Source organism: Labeo rohita, chromosome 9 (assembly GCF_022985175.1).
Source record: "Labeo rohita strain BAU-BD-2019 chromosome 9, IGBB_LRoh.1.0, whole genome shotgun sequence".
Lineage (NCBI taxonomy): Eukaryota > Metazoa > Chordata > Actinopteri > Cypriniformes > Cyprinidae > Labeo > Labeo rohita.
This window is the reverse complement of record NC_066877.1, coordinates 28,435,015-28,451,464: the sequence shown is the minus strand read 5'-3', so window position 1 is coordinate 28,451,464 and position 16,450 is coordinate 28,435,015. Positions and strand designations below refer to the sequence as shown.

At 34.7% G+C, this 16,450-nt stretch overlaps 1 long non-coding RNA gene across 1 annotated transcript in view; it reads right to left on the bottom strand.

Moving 5' to 3' along the window:
• Positions 1–12,626: 12,626 nt before the first annotated feature.
• Positions 12,627–16,450, bottom strand: part of LOC127170423 (uncharacterized) — a 71,663-nt gene continuing 67,839 nt past the window's right edge. The window contains exons 2-3 of the long non-coding RNA XR_007828368.1: positions 13,083–13,177; positions 12,627–12,998 (exon numbers count right to left, since the gene is read on the bottom strand). This is a non-coding gene — a long non-coding RNA (uncharacterized LOC127170423). The remainder of the gene's footprint in view (positions 12,999–13,082; positions 13,178–16,450) is intronic.

The following is a 16,450-nucleotide window of genomic DNA, read 5'->3' as shown; positions in this document are numbered from 1 at the left end:
TACAGGCTAGGCCACTTACAGGCTAGCTGTGCATGATTATGCAGTCCAACAATAATAATAATTTTCAGTCTCGCTATATCTTTTCATGAACTCACTGAGGTCTGATGATCACAAATTCAAAAGGACAGGTACTCATAGCAATGCAAACTAAAATGCACATCAAACAATCCCTTGTTTATTAAGTGAATCTATCTCTTTTGATGTATTGTGGGGAGAGTTGTTTGATCAGTCATTAAACATATATCTTTGTGTAATTCTGAATATAGGCAGCAGTTCATTCACACAAAGCAACTAAATTAGTTATCTTTGAACTAATTGTTTTCAATTCTTTGAGTGTAATGGATGAAACAGAAATGAGATTAATACTGATGATTTGAGGAGGATCTAGGAACTGTTTAGTCTCCGCTTTCATGTTAAAGTTTTATGGTAAGTGGTTGCACAAAATAGATTTTCTGCATTTTTCTATTTTGAGTTCAACATACAAATTTTGTAGAGATATCAGCTAAATTGTACACACAATTAAGTAAATCAACCCACATTTAATTATGTTCATTCTGCGTGGAGATGTGACATAAGTTGATGTAAGATTAGACTTTCTTTAACTTCTTACTCTAAGACATGGTAAGAGCTAGAATTTCTGCTTTTATACACTGCAAATTTCAATATAACAATCTAATATGTCAATCTAATATGTTATGACAATTTAATATGAATAAAATAAGAACATAGTTTCCATGATGATGAATTAAAACGCACCATCATTTTACACAAATCAGGAAAAAAGTTTTAAACAGAACCGTAATCAACAATTGTTTTACTTTAATTGAAATAAATCTGTAAATAAATAAATAAATATATAATCAGAAACGGATAACAAATCGGCAATAACAATTTATAAAATATAGCTGCAAGCAGTAATTACTAGGGTTCAAGCACTTAAGGCATTTAAGCATATATGGAAAAACGCATTACATATTTAGCAAGGCTGTACCCACCTAAATCAATGATTAAAAAAGCATTTTTGGTAAATCCAGTTAATATTTTTTAAACTGCCTAATATAACCAGGTGCTGTTTGTTTGCACTGCGCCCATACATTAAAGTACAGCGAGAGCTATAGAGAGCAGAGCAGACGGACCCATGCCCTCACATCACTTTCGTGGTACTTTGATATCATACAACGATTGATCTGCGCAGTGTAAACAGGCAAGACCTGGTTATTTTAGCCAATTTAGAAATATTGTGCTGAACATGACCCCGGGAAGTGGCACGTCTGGTCACCCTACCATAGAAATATGATGTTTTTTACCATTTATGACTGTTACAGCACCAGCTGTGGTCCGATCCACTTAAAACTTTGCATGCTTGTTTAAAATCACCAGTTGCACATGCTCAGCAGGTTTCGGGAAGTTTTGAGTTTTTATTTAGGCTTTATAGGACTTTGGGTATATTTGGAGAGGCCCCTTTTCTAAACAACCCCGTTAAATTTCAACATTTTTGGATAATTACTGGCCTAGAGAGTCCAGAGAATTTTACTGCAGTGTTTTTTGTTTTTTTTTCCGCAAAAGTAGGTTTTTTTTTTTTTGTTTTTTTTTTACATCTTCTCAATCATTTAACAAATGATTTGATTGACAGCAGTGGTTCTAAAGGCAAAGTTGTCTGGAATGAGGAGTTCTAACGAATTATATGAATATTGTCCGTATGCGGGAAAAACTGCGCAACGTACAATCGTTTACCTTGAAAAATGTGATACTGCACCCCAGTGGCCGATTTCTTTTAAGTTTCTCTCAGACCTTTGGGGCTGAGATTGGGGCCGAGATTCATCCCGATCTGCCTCCGTTAACCTTGTCTAACAGGTGCTTAAACTTTGTTGGCCAATGGCGCCCATGTTTTTTGAGATAGCAAATGTTCTTGTAGACACTTGTGGAACTTGGCATCAAGACACAGATTTTCACATTGATGGGACAAATGTTCCGTTCAGGAGTTATAGGCATTTTACTAAAAGTGGCCCCACCCCTTTCGAACATTTTGGTGCCCCTTTGAGACGGCAAGTCGAAAGTGCAACTCTCCAAAGAATCTTTCTGCACTGATTTAGTTCCATTCGGGCAAAAAAACCTAGGACTAGTTCACAAAAGTTTTTCAAAAAATGCAAAATACTCAAACATTTCGACAGCTCACGATCAAGTCCAAGAATTCCAGTGACATAAGACACTTGAGCCTGCGACAGATGGTTTAGGGGTTACAAGTGATTTCATACTTTTGACCACTGTAGCGCCCCCGTCAGGCCGATTGGGGCGAGCCTTGGTGGCGTTGTAGGTGGTGTGAGTACTACCATTCCTTCGAGTTTTAAGTCTCTACGACTTACGGTTTGGTCTGCACTATCAATTTTACGTAGGGATCGCTGATCCTTGACCATTCTAACAATTTAATCAACGCCTAATAGCTGATAAGATAAGCATTTTTTAAGGCAGTCTGAACCATCCAATATAACACAATATAATGGGTTGGAATATTTTGACAAACTAAATAAATAAACTGTATTTGTTACATGCAAATCATATATCAAATGCATTATTATGTTGCATATATAATTTCAGAAATGTATTTTAATTCAAACAGGAAAAGTTTTTTCGCCTATTTAGCCAATGATTAATTGAAAAGAGCTCACTGTCATGAGACACGTTAACAATGTACTACATTATCTCAGTAGCAAGCGCTCTGTGTGCTCATTAAACCTCCTCTTTTTTCTTGCAAGGATAAATTAAATGGCACACTCACAGAAATCTGTAAATGAAGAATAATTAAACCAAGTATTATTTCTTTATCTGCTGCAACATAATTAATGGAACCACTTCATATGCCGAGAGAATGGGACATTTCTAAATATGTTGCTGGCCACCATATGTCACCTTAAACATATTGTATATCTGTTTAATGCAGAGAGATATGGTGAGGACCAAGACCCTATCTGAACTATGTGCTCTTTGCTTTAATCTTCTCTCTCTCAAGGAACAAACTTTGCATGTTAGCAGGAGTTGAGACACCCAGAAAACAAGCAGCAAAACAGCACTGGCGGGCAGAGCAGAAAATCCCATTAAAAAGGGTCCACTGATAAGGCGATCACAGTTTGCTCAAAGTGGTTTAGAATTTCACACCTCACTATTGCTTCTACGCACAGCAAACCATATCAAGACCACTGCAGCACGGACAAATGCGAGGCTAGTTAGGAGGAAAGAATGCTGTTGTCATGTTCCTAATGATCAACATAAGGAGTTTGAGGTGCGGGAGTCCACACGGGTCTGTGATTTGTTGGACTGTTGCCTGCATTTGTACTGTTGCAGGTGGGGTTCTTTTCCTTTGTAAGACTGAAGTAAAAAAACACCCTTTAAAATGAGGCAAATGTTGTTCTGAGGCTGCTAGTATACGCAAAATATCCCTATAGCTGTAATAAAAGTTAAAAGGCTTTCAGAACATACAGTGTAATATAATTCAGTTGGTACTTTGTGATATAATATTTTGACCCAAAACAACCCCTGTTATAAATGAACACACTGAGACTTTGAGTAAAAATATCTTACTCATTCTACAGTGGGGAGGCAGTAAAATTGCTCAGGCTAGGTGCAGCAGGACTGAAATATTAAAATCAAAACAAGTGGGTCAGGTATTTTACAGGAAAGAAAAATACAGGAAACTATTTTAATGAACAGCCAAGATATAACACCGAAGATTTAAAAAATTCTTGTTATTGCACAGCTCTCTAGAGAAATGTATTATGATTAGGGATTAAAGGAAAAGTTCACCCAAAAATTAAAATTTTGTCATTAATTAATTCACCCTCATGTTAATCCAAACCCATAAGACCTTTATTCATCTTCGGAATACAAATGAAGGTATTTTTGATGAAAATCTGAGAGCTTGACCATGAATAGACAGCGACGCAACTGACACGTTCAAGGCTCACAAATGTACTAAGAACATTGTTAATATAGTCCATGTGACATCAGTGGTTCAACCATAAAGTTTTGAGGCGATAAGAATACTTTTTGTGTGCAAAGAAAACAAAAATAACAGCTTTATTCAACAATTTCTTCTCTCTGACGTAGAACTCAGATGTGTTGCACCTTGTTTATGGCCAGGTTATGGAGTCAGTCATGGCATCTTTCAGTAATGAGTGAAACCCGAGCCGGTGGTCAGAAGTTCCCCCGCCGAACAGCAGCCCATCACCGGCTCAGATTTTGGCGATACACTGGCACAAGAATTAGCACAATTCGGTGAAAAGTGATTACAGAGATATTGTTGTTGTTTAAACATTAATGTGTGTTGGCAGTGTATGTACAAATCTGCCCTATAATGACAAAAATCCATGCAGAGGTTTTTAATTAATTTGTAAAAATAATATCCCTTTTTTCAAATCGAGCTGTTCTCAGATAGGCGTCACACTGACAGAGGCCGCTCCCACGATAGTTTATTGACATGAGCGTCTTACCTCAGATCAGCTGTAACAGTCAGACCTCCATTGTTTCGATGCCGGAGCAGGGATGTAAGTTAAACAAGAATATCTCAGATTGAGCGATTGAGGTGTTGTGTTGCTGGATGTAATTATGAACATAGTGGTCGTCATTTACTCCCGACATCTGAGCTGCTGAAGATGCAGTGGATTACGTTTGTTTGTGAAGGGAATGCACCTCCCGATCTACATAAATGCGTCTATGTTCGTGCAAATCATTCGTGATCCAGCTTCACTTACAGCAGAAGAGTATAAAGGTTTTTTATGAATCTCTGCAATCACCTTTCATAATAAAGGCTAGTTAGCAAGTTTCGCAGCTAAATGTGCTAAATGCGGCTAAAGTAAACAATCTCTCAAAGCAGCACCTCACTCCACAGAGAGAAGAGAGGGGCAGGGCGAGCAGAGCTCATTTGCATTTAAAGGAACAATCCCTCAGAATAGGATGATTTTTACAGAGCTCATTTTGACAAGGTAAAAAAAGGGTGTTGTTTTACAGAACCATTGAGAATTTTTAACCAAAGTATATTATAGACTTTTCATTAAGACCCTAAAGAACCATATCAACTTGTGGAAAATGAGCATCCGATACCCGATACCCGTCCCTTCTACGAAACGCTTACGTTTACTTCACCATATTACAAATAAATCCTTATTTATTCATGACAATCTATATATCGTTGGAAAGGTCTAAGACTCCTAAATAGATATTTTACACTGTTTGTGTTACAAATTACAAATTAGGAAAACTAATAGATTAATTTATGACAAAAGTGCACGTCAAAAAATCTACATTATTAACAGGAGTTCTGACCTTTGTCACAAAAACACTTTCTTCATTGCCTTTTTCCCTTTCACGCTTTCGATATCCTAAGAAATGATATATCAGTCGAAAAAAATTTAAAAACCATTTTAAAATCAGACATTGCATTACCATTGAAAATGCACATTAAAATCGGATTACAAAATATTTTTGTTCATGAATTATAAAAATTGATATTTGAATAGTGCATTTTCACGTCTATGTTCAAAAATGGGAGTGGCAGTTAAAGGGTTAAATTAAAATGCCATTTTTAAATGTTACATTCTTTATTTCTAAAATGCTTCATAAATCAGTTTAAATGTATGTAATATTGTAAACTATGCTGTATTCACCCAAATAAATTTGATTTGTTATATATTTTTGTCCATGGGTGTTAATAATAAATATTAATAATAAATGTTCCTCTTTTGTTTATTGCTGTTGCCTCTATAATTCTTCATTTCCAGGTCATTTTAACCCAGTAATATAATAATTTTTAAACAATAGTTGATTTATAAAAAAACAACCCAGCTTGATCAAAATAGCCCAGCATGTGTTCTGTCCAATATGTACCCAGTGCTGGGTTGCCAAAAAAAAACCATGTTGGGTTGTTTTTAACCCAGCATTTTTTAGAGTGCAGCCTTACTTATTTGAACCAGAATATAGGCGATTAACTAAAAAAAATGGATGTTTTATGTCAGAACGCTGGCTCCTACGTCAGCAGGACCACACGCATGTGTCGTGGTATTCTCATGAACGCACACTGAGGAATGAAACAAAAGAGAAGAAATTGTTGAATAATGTCGTCATTTTTGTTTTCTTCATACACAAAAAGTATTCTCATAGTTTCATAATGTTACGGTTGAACCACTGATGCCACATGGACTATTTTAACGATGCCCTTACTACCTTTCTGGGCCTTGAATGTGGTAGTTGCGTTGCTGTCTATGCAGGGACAGAAAGCTCTCGGATTTCATCAAAAATATCTTAATTTGTGTTCCGAAGATGAGCAAGAGTCTTACAGGTTTGGAACAACATAAGGGTGAGTATGACAGAATTTTCATTTTTTGGTAAACTATCCCTTTAAATTGCCACCACAAGACATCAATGATAATATTACTGTAAAATTGTCTTTCCGTAGCAGCAACTTTAATATAATATACAGGCAAAATGATAAAATAATTCAATACATCCATGCATTTGTGCATTTATTTAGTCAGTAGGCGTGTAAGTGGGAGAATTAGCCAGTATAATGTCCGATAATGACACACACAGCATTGTCACGGTTAAAACAGCTCACTGACAAGTGTCCATGCACAGTGAAAAATATATGATGCAGTCTTTTGAAGGCTGTTTTATTTTGTCCCATTCAAAAAACTGTGTCAGTAATATCCCAGCTAGCCTATATGTAGGTGGTAAGCATGTTTTTTCACACACCCTCAAAGAGCTTTATGGTCTATTTTCTCACATATAACATTGAAAACAAGCACCATTCATCTACGTACTGGTTATCACAATGGGCTTCATGGCCTCCTTTCCTGAATATTATTTCTGCTAGACATATATTCCTTTTTAAAACACATTTCTGTATGATGTTTGAAGCCCACTGGGAGTAGGCTATATCTGCGGGGGCTTTGGTGAACTGCCAAGCAGAAGTCGTTGTGATAGCTTTCACGATATCATTTCAGCAATCTAATTTTCCAAGGCTCACTTAGGGGACCAACAGGGTCGATTTTCTGTTGATGACTACAGATAAGTTTTATCACCTTTGTGTTTCTTTGAACATGCTATAGGAACCAGCATCGAAATGTGGCAGAATGTTATCTTCTCAGGAAAACATTTAACACTTCATGTGCACATGGCATGTTTTCTCAGGGACTGACACAGAAAGCACACAAAGGCAGCCCACTTTCTTTTCATATGGAACATGGCAGTTATAGAGGTCAAAGCGTCCCCTGGGCGAAAGGGTTGTTTATACTGGAAATAGCCAATTACATGCCTGTTTTAAAACACTAGTGCTATAATCTCTCCAGCTTTAGCTGGCTAATGGCAGAACAATGCAAGCGACTTGGGAAGGATTGTTGTGAAAAGAGCTTCCAGCTCAACCAAACTAATCATATAATTCTTGCAAATAAATGTCATATAAACAGACAAAAGTGACTGGTGGAAAGGAATTAAAGAATTGTGTAAAATTACTCCCTGTTATCAAAGCGCATACCTCCATGAGCTTTCTGCCTTCCTCCCCATGGAAAAATGCTTTGCATTTCAGCGCTCTACAGATCTGAGAACCTGTAAATTGCTGAAAAAAATGTTTGCACAAAATAAATTTCATTTCATATAGGGCTGGGTGATATATCCAAAAAATTATCACAGTATTATTTTTTTTAATCAGTCGATATCGATAATTATCACGACAAGGTCACTTTTTTTTCTTTCAAGTTTAAAGGCAGAGTTTTGCTACAATGTGAAAGTTGTAAAAATCAGACGATTAAGTTTGGCTTTAAAATATTCTTTATGGTAAGAACATGACAAGCACTTCATGTTTTTTTTTAATTCTTCACACTTTTTTCCAGTCATTTTTCCTTAAAATAAATATCTGAAATATCAGAAAAAAATAATTTCTTAGTTCTGCATGTTTTAATGAGTAATATTGTTTCAAATCAAGAAACAGGTTTGTGTTACCTGATAATATCAATAATAATAATATAACTTTTTTGTCTCTTAGAAATACACATTTGATAGTAGCTTGAGTTTGGATGCAGATGTAGATTTATGTTCATTATCAAAATCAGAAATATCAATAGTAACCTCATTTTTATGGTGAAATTTAATTATTCTTTTTTTTATTAACCATTGCTCTTCCACACCATCCACAGATCATGATAGTAACAGTTAAAATCACAATACAGCACCTCAGTACCGTGGTAAAAATGTAATATGGTTCCTAGGTATTTGTGTGAAAAACAGTAGACTACATACATTTAGTATAAATGCATAAACACTATAGCTTAATCACAAAAAAAAACACTGTACTTATTTTCCATTACTCCTCATTCAATACATTTAATACACATCAACATTAATAATAGAATAAAATTCGACACAAATATACCCACGTTTCTGACACAATACCACTGTGCAGTTAGTGCTACTACAGTAAATCTCAGTACAGTAAATAATGATCTACATTTGATCAAGAAAAAAAGCACCTCCTTTCACAGACTATTTGTGGTTTAAGATTTGTAATCAAGACATCTTAAAGATTTTTTAAAAGTTTCAGGCCCTATTTTGTACCCTATTAATGGTGAGCATAGAGCATAGTCCTACTGTCTGCCAAAAGAAAAATTATCATTTTAATCAAAATTCCTATAGTAAGATTATTTTCTGGCTTCTAAACTGTCAAAAGATGGAGAGCGATATGAAAGTCCCTGACTCAAGAATTTCAATTTTGAGAAATTATGTTTTAGCAAGCTCAATATCATATGGCACATATGATGAAAGTAAATGATCTTGTGCAAACTGCCGTGATGATATTAAGCGGTGTTCAAAGAGCAGAAAAATATGTCCCTACCCTCATTTAAGTAGATTAGCCATATGTATATGCTTGTGCACACTTTTCCCTGCTCCTGTGAGCGTGTTCATCCAACTACACACCCTCAAAATGACTGCTGCCGTGACACCCTCTTAAGAGACACGGGTTTGAACTCTCTAGAGACGTTTATTAAAATAGAACCTGTCCTTGACTTCACTATAAAGATGAAGTCTGTGTCATACCCCTCAGAGATATGGATGTTTTAAAGATGGTATGAAAGAAATAAATAAGAAAGCCCCACATAGAGATTGTCTGATGCCTGTGCAGTGAAATTGCTCACAATCGCTAACATCTATTTCTAACAATGTTCATCTCTGCCATATTTCTCTGCAAGGCTGCCTTACATTTAAAATGACATAAATTGCACTGATTATTCTGTAATTTGATGCCACCTGATCAATGACCTGTAAAATCCCAATTTGTTCAAAGACAGTAGTTTGAAGAATCAAATGCATCATGGGAAACAAAACTCATGCAAGTAAGCTAGCTGTATACTGCAAACTGTTAACCAAGGACCACATATGTATCCTGAAATGCTTATGCTACCTATGAGTATATACAGTGCTTTTTGAAAGTTTGTGAACCCTTTAGAATTTTCTACATTTCTGCATAAATATAACCCAAAACGTCATCAAATTTTCACACAAGTCCTAAAAGTAGACAAAGAGAACCCAATCAAACAAAAGACAAAAATATACTTTGTCATTTCTTTATTTCTTTGTCATTTCTTCGTTCTTCTTTATCCAGTTTTTGGTACAACAACTTGTGTGCTTGGGGTCATTGTCTTGCTGCGTGACCCACTTTCTCTTGAGATTCAGTTCTTGGACTGATGTCCTGACATTTTTCTTTAGAATTTGCTGGCATAATTCAGAATTCATTGTTCCATCAATGATGGCAAGTCATCCTGGCCCAGATGCAGCAAAACAGGCCCAAACCATTATACTACCACCACCATGTTTCAAAGATGGGGATAAGGTTCTTATGCTGGAATGCATTATTTTCCTTTCTCCAAACATAACGTTTCTTATTTAAACCCAAAATTTCTATTTTATTCTCATCTGTCCATCAAAAATTTCATGAATAGCCCTCTGGCTTGTCCACATAACCTTTATCAAGCGGCAGACAGGTAGCAATGTTCTTTTAGGATAGCAGTGGCTTTCTTCTTGCAACACTGCCATGCACACCACGGTTGTTTAGTGTTCTCCAACATTAAAAAGCAGGTCATATGGTATTTTAAAGTGTCCTAATATTGTGTTGGAGTCCCCTGAAACAGGTTTAAATGCATCTAAGGTCAAAAAACGTTGTAATTTTCTCAAAATATACATTTAAACATAGCGTCATTTCTCAATGATTTCGAAACGATTCGTTCGATCAGTTCTGAGCTAAAGGTCTGTAAACCCCTCTGATCCATAAGCCTACTCTGCTCTGATTGATCAGCTGGCCAAGCCTGTTCTTATTGGCACAGAGAGGAGTACTCAAGCAAGTTAGCAAGCACTGCCAACAGTGTTGCCAAGTCCACGGTTGTTTGTGATGTTCGCAGGTTGAAGCAACCCCAATAAAGTCATATTTAGCACCTGGAATGCAAATTTATAAGGGTAACCTCGACAAAAAATGTGTATTTAATGGGCGGAACAGCATCTGTCGGGCTAGTTTGTTTGGTGTATTCCACAAATCGGCACTCGTCAGGCTCACGTCGGTGGGAGTTTGCCCGATTCAGCATGTTGAATCAGCGTCGGGACCGTCGGGGAAAGTGAGAACTCCGATTGGATGCCTAGTTTCGCAAAGGAATCAGTGCTGGAGAATTAAAGCGAAAGTGATGAAAACGAGTAAGTAAATTAAGGCAGCACAAACAGAAGACTGCTTTAATATTACGTTATCTTACCCAAGCATTCCAATATGTGAATATTATTATAACCAAATGAGCCACTTAAAATGATTTGACAGCGCAGAACACAGCGTCTTCTCGACATGATGTAAACACTAACTATCAGAAGTGTTTGCGGGCAGGTGGGGATTATGCAAATGTGTTACTTAGTGACGTATATCCGTAACATGCATAAAATTTGAGAATATAATGACTCATAAAGGCGGCTCGAGTTGACTCTTTCTTTTGAGAGACAATATCTTTGTTTATCATGCATTTTTTTGATTAACAACTTTGCAGGCTGTTGAAGGATAACTATGTTACAAACTGCAAAAAATATATTTTTCGAAACCCATATGACCCGCTCTTTAACATTAGCCAATGTGAGAAAGGCCTTCAAGTTGCTTAGAAGTTTTCCTGGAGTCCTTTGCAACCTATGAGCTATTACACGTCTTGCTTTTGCAGTGATCTTTGTTGGCGGACAGCTCCTGGGGAGGGTAACAATGGTCTTGAATTTCCTCCGTTTGTAGACAGTCTGTCTGGCTGTGGATTTGTGAAGTCCAAACTCATTAGAGATGGTTTTGTAACCTTTTCCAGCCTGATAAGCAGCAAAAACTCTTTTTCTGAGGTTCTCAGAGATCTCCTTTGTTTGTGTCATGACTTTCTTCTACAAACATGATCAGACTTTGATAGATCATTGTTCTCTAAATAAAACAGGGCAGGCAATGACACCTGATAGTCATCCTATTGATTGAAAACACCTCTGAACAGATGGACTCTAATTTCACCTTCAAATTAACTGGTTATCCCAGAGATTCACAACTTTTTGTCACTCACACTATGTAATACTGAGTAATTCTCCAGAATAAATAAATGAAAAAGTATATTTTCTTAATCTCATTTGTTTGATTGGGTTCTCTTTGTCAATTTTTTAGGACTTGTGTGAAAATCTGATGATCTTTTGGGTCATATTTATGCAGAAATATAAAGAATTCTAAGGGGTTCACAAACTTTCAAGCAACACTGCATACTGCATTATCCATTTGTATCAGTATATTTCCAAGTCAGCAGTATTCTGCATTTATTTATTTATTTTGTCTTTTTTTGGAGAATAAATTGTAATAAATTGCAAACAGACAGCCACCATGCTTTAATGAGTGTCCAGCAGAAGCAGAAAACTTGTTTCAACATGTTCCTGAAAAAGTTATCAGATAATTTCATTAGACTATAGGCTATAACAAACTCCAAGATATTCTGTTGAATAAACACAATTGAATGAAACCTCAATTTGTTGATCACTGATTCTCAATTGGTTTTTCTTCAGGACCCAGATTTGAAATTAGAAGCCGCAGCTTATCATATAAAAGTAAACAAAAATCCAAATTAAAAAACAATAAGCAAAACATTACACAGACAACCTGACAAGCTTTTGCTGTCCTAACTGCTTGATGGTTGGCTGCATTTTATTTTTGCATTTTTTCTTTCCTCTCTGAAGGAGCAGGAAGTCCTACGACCCCTAAACTTTTTGTTATAAAATAAATGATTGCTGCATCTGACAGAATACCTTTCTTGTGCATCCCCTGCAGCCCAACTGTCCATTTTGTCTAATTTTGCTACAGGTCAATGCAGACGTCCCACAGAGTAAAATGTGGAAGCCTGTCCTCAGAGGCAGATCCACAGCTTCAGTGGCTTTTAAAAAAATAAAACATTTTTTTTTTCATTCTAAGTGACTTATATCTATCTTAAATATAATGACAAACAGAGTTCCAAATTGCAAAATAATAAAAGAACATGCTGCAGTGGCATTTATATTGACAGAAGATGAGATATATCCATCAGGTCTTGGCTCTCTAGAGGGCAATTCAAAGGCAATTTGTCCAAATGGGTATTGCTGAAAACATTAAGAGTATTTTCACATCAGCACTTAGATAGACTAAACAATCTGGTGTCTTTAAATAACGTTCTGACAATTTTTAATTGATTAATGGTGCAGTAACTGATACTGGGCATTTTACACAACCTCACAGCTTTCTCAAGGTATATTAGAACTCCTTGGTTTACACAGTCTTTAGATGAGAGTAATATCTCAGAGCATTAATTTTAATGATATCCGTCAGGTAGTAGGATTACAGCACCTTTAATTCCCATAAATTTCTTATTGGATCCTCTCTTGTGTTTTGCCTTTTACAGTCTTTTTTATCAAGGTCTTGTGTACTGTTTATCTGCCATGCTTGAACCCTGCAAAAGATTTAAGACTTCCATTTAACATGTCAAATGAGCCTCTTTGCAATCAATTATGAATTTGGCACAGAAAGTTCTTACCCTTGCAAAACCCATTGACCAAAACGTCTTGCCCAGCTTTAAACTGCCAGCAAGCTGTGGCGTCTGCCAGGTTTCATAATGGCTTCTTTCAGTCACTGAAACACAGATGAGAGCAGAGGATCGTTTTATTTGTTTTTATAAAATATATTTAGGATGTTGTGGATTCTTTGATTTCAGGGAGGGTACAGCGAATTGCCTGTACTTGCCTTGACTGAGTTTTCATTGGCGCACAGGCCTAATACATTATACTTACACTACGTTCTATCTCACTAGATAAATCCATTTATCATGCAGCGAGTATAAGGTGTTCATTTGATTTAAAAATCTTTAGTGATTAATGACTGTATGCTTTTGAAATGAGTTATTTGCTTAAAAAGACACATGCCAGGAAGAAGCACAACCCTGCAATCATAACTCTTATAATTTGCAGTGTAATCAGAGCCTCTGTATACAGACAGTAGATGCCAGTCCCCAGCACAAAAGGTCAACAGAAACATGGCATGACCGATGAAATTAAATGTGCACTCAGTAATTATTTCCTCATTAAAAAAAGTTTTACACATAGGCTTTTTACTTTTTAAATTACATTTAAAACCATGCAGCCATACCAGCAGCCAAATTAAAGCTGATTTATTTTAAATGATTGGGGTCACCTCAAAGGGTCCCTCACTACGGCGCCATTTTAGTGCCACGTTAAAAAAAAACTGAGATTATGAGATTAAACTAGTAATATTTTGAGAATAAAGTCGAAATGTTTCGAGAATAAAATAAAAATTACAAGAATAAAGTCAAAATTACGAGAATGAAGTCAAAATATTTCGAGAATAAAGTCGAAATACTACGAGAATAAAGTCAAAATACTATGAGAATAAAGTCTAAGTATTTCGAGAATAAAGTCTAAATGTTTTGAGAATAAAGTCCAAATTACGAGAATAAAGTTGAAATATTTTGAGAATAAAGTCGAAATATTTTGAAAATAAAGTCGAAATATTTCGAGAATAAAGTCCAAATTATAAGAATAAAGTCGAAATGTTTCGAGAATAAAATAAAAATGACAAGAATAAAGTCAGAATTTTACGAGAATAAAGTTGAAATATTTTGAGAATAAAGTCAAAATATTTCGAGAATAAAGTCAAAATATAATGACAATAAAGTCGAAATTACGAGAATAAAGTCGAAATATTTCGAGAACAAAGTCAAAATTCCAAGAATAAAGTCAAAATATAATGACAATAAAGTCGAAATACTACGAGAATAAAGTCAAAATGTTTTGAGAATAAAGTCGAAATATTATGAGAATAAAGTTGAAATATTTCGAGAATAAAGTAAAAAATACAAGAATAAAGTTGAAATATTATGAGAATAAAGTCGAAATATTTTGAAAATAAAGTCGAAATATTTCGAGAATAAAGTCCAAATTATAAAAATAAAGTCGAAATGTTTTGAGAATAAAATAAAAATTACAAGAATAAAGTCAGAATATTACGAGAATAAAGTCGAAATATTTTGAGAATAAAGTCAAAATATTTTGAGAATAAAGTCGAAATATAATGACAATAAAGTCGAAATTACGAGAATAAAGTTGAAATATTTCGAGAACAAAGTCGAAATTCCAAGAATAAAGTCAAAATATAATGACAAAGTCAAAATACTACAAGAATAAAGTCAAAATACTATGAGAATAAAGTCAAAATATTTCGAGAATAAAGTCGAAATGTTTTGAGAATAAAGTCTAAATATTATAAGAATAAAGTCGAAATATTTTGAGAATAAAGTTGAAATATTTTGAGAACAAAGTCCAAATTATGAGAATAAAGTCGAAATATTATGAGAATAAAGTATTTCGAGAATAAAGTCAAAATATTTTGAGAAAAGTCTAAATGTTTTGAGAATAAAGTCAAAATTACAAGAATAAAGTCGAAAAATAAAATGACACTAGTCGAAATTACAAGAATAAACTCTGAATACTAGAGAATGAAGTTTAAATATTTTGAGAATAAAGTCGTAATTATGAGAATAAAGATGAAATAATTTGAGAATAAAGTCTAAATATTACTAAAATAAAGATGAAATGTTTCGACAATAAAGTCTAAATTACGAGAATAAAGTCAAAATATTTTGAGAGTAAAGTAAAAAATACAAGAATAAAGTTGAAATATTATGAGAATAAAGTCAAAATATTTTAAAATTAAAGTCTAAATATTATGAGAATAAAGTTGAAGTATTTCGAGAATAAAGTCAAAATATTTTGAGAAAAGTCGAAATATTTTGAGAATAAAGTCAAAATTATGAGAATAAAGTCAAAATGTTTTGAGAATAAAGTCAAAATATTTTGAGAATAAAGTCAAAATATTTTGAGAAAAGTCGAAATGTTTTGAGAATCAAGTCAAAATTACAAGAATAAAGTAAAAATAAAATGACACTACAGTCAAAATTACAAGAATAAACACTGAATACTAGAGAATGAAGTCAAAATATTTCAAGAATAAAGTCGTAATTATGAGAATAAAGATGAAATAATTCGAGAATAAAGTTGAAATATTATAAATAAAGGCACAGCTCTATTCTGGAAAAGGGGGCGGGGAGCATCAGCTCATTTGCATTTAAAGAGACATGCATGAACAGCACGTTTCTGCTTCCACTAAAAAATATGCATTTTCAAAATGATATAATAAATGATCTGTGGGGTATTTTGAGCAGAAACTTCACAGACACATTCTGGAGACACCTGAGACGTGTGTTACATATTGTAAAAAGGGGCATAATAGATCTCCTTTAACAAACCTAAAAATGTACATTTGTAAAAATGTAAAACTTTTAAATGTGTGGATAGAAAATATCATTAGCTTAGTTTGCAAAACAACTTTTTCATAACTGAAAAAATATGGACTCTGATTGCATAGCACAGTCCATATTTTTTAACAATCTCACTGAGAATGAGTTCATATATATTCAAAGTACTTCACGTTTGACATATTGTCATGCATTAATCACGCACTTAACTGTGAGTGCTTCAGCTCCCACGCCGGTGGGTCGTATTTTTAATACTGTGCTACACCAATGAAAGGAGGAAATCTATCAGCAGTAAAAGGTTACTGCAACAAAACTGTTGGACTGGCTATCAGATGTTTATAATAGGTCCATATGGCCATGAGGCAAAGTCTGGAGCATTATATTATATGCTGCATCAGCTGGGAAACATCCAAACATTAATGAGCATTTAATCAATAACCTGTTTGAGAAAGTCATTGTAATGCCATTAACCTTTTGCTATTTAAATGCTATGCCACCCTTGAGATAAAATGGATGAGAATATGCCAATAGGTCATTTGATGCATACACATACTTAGATTAAAGCCCAAAATGAG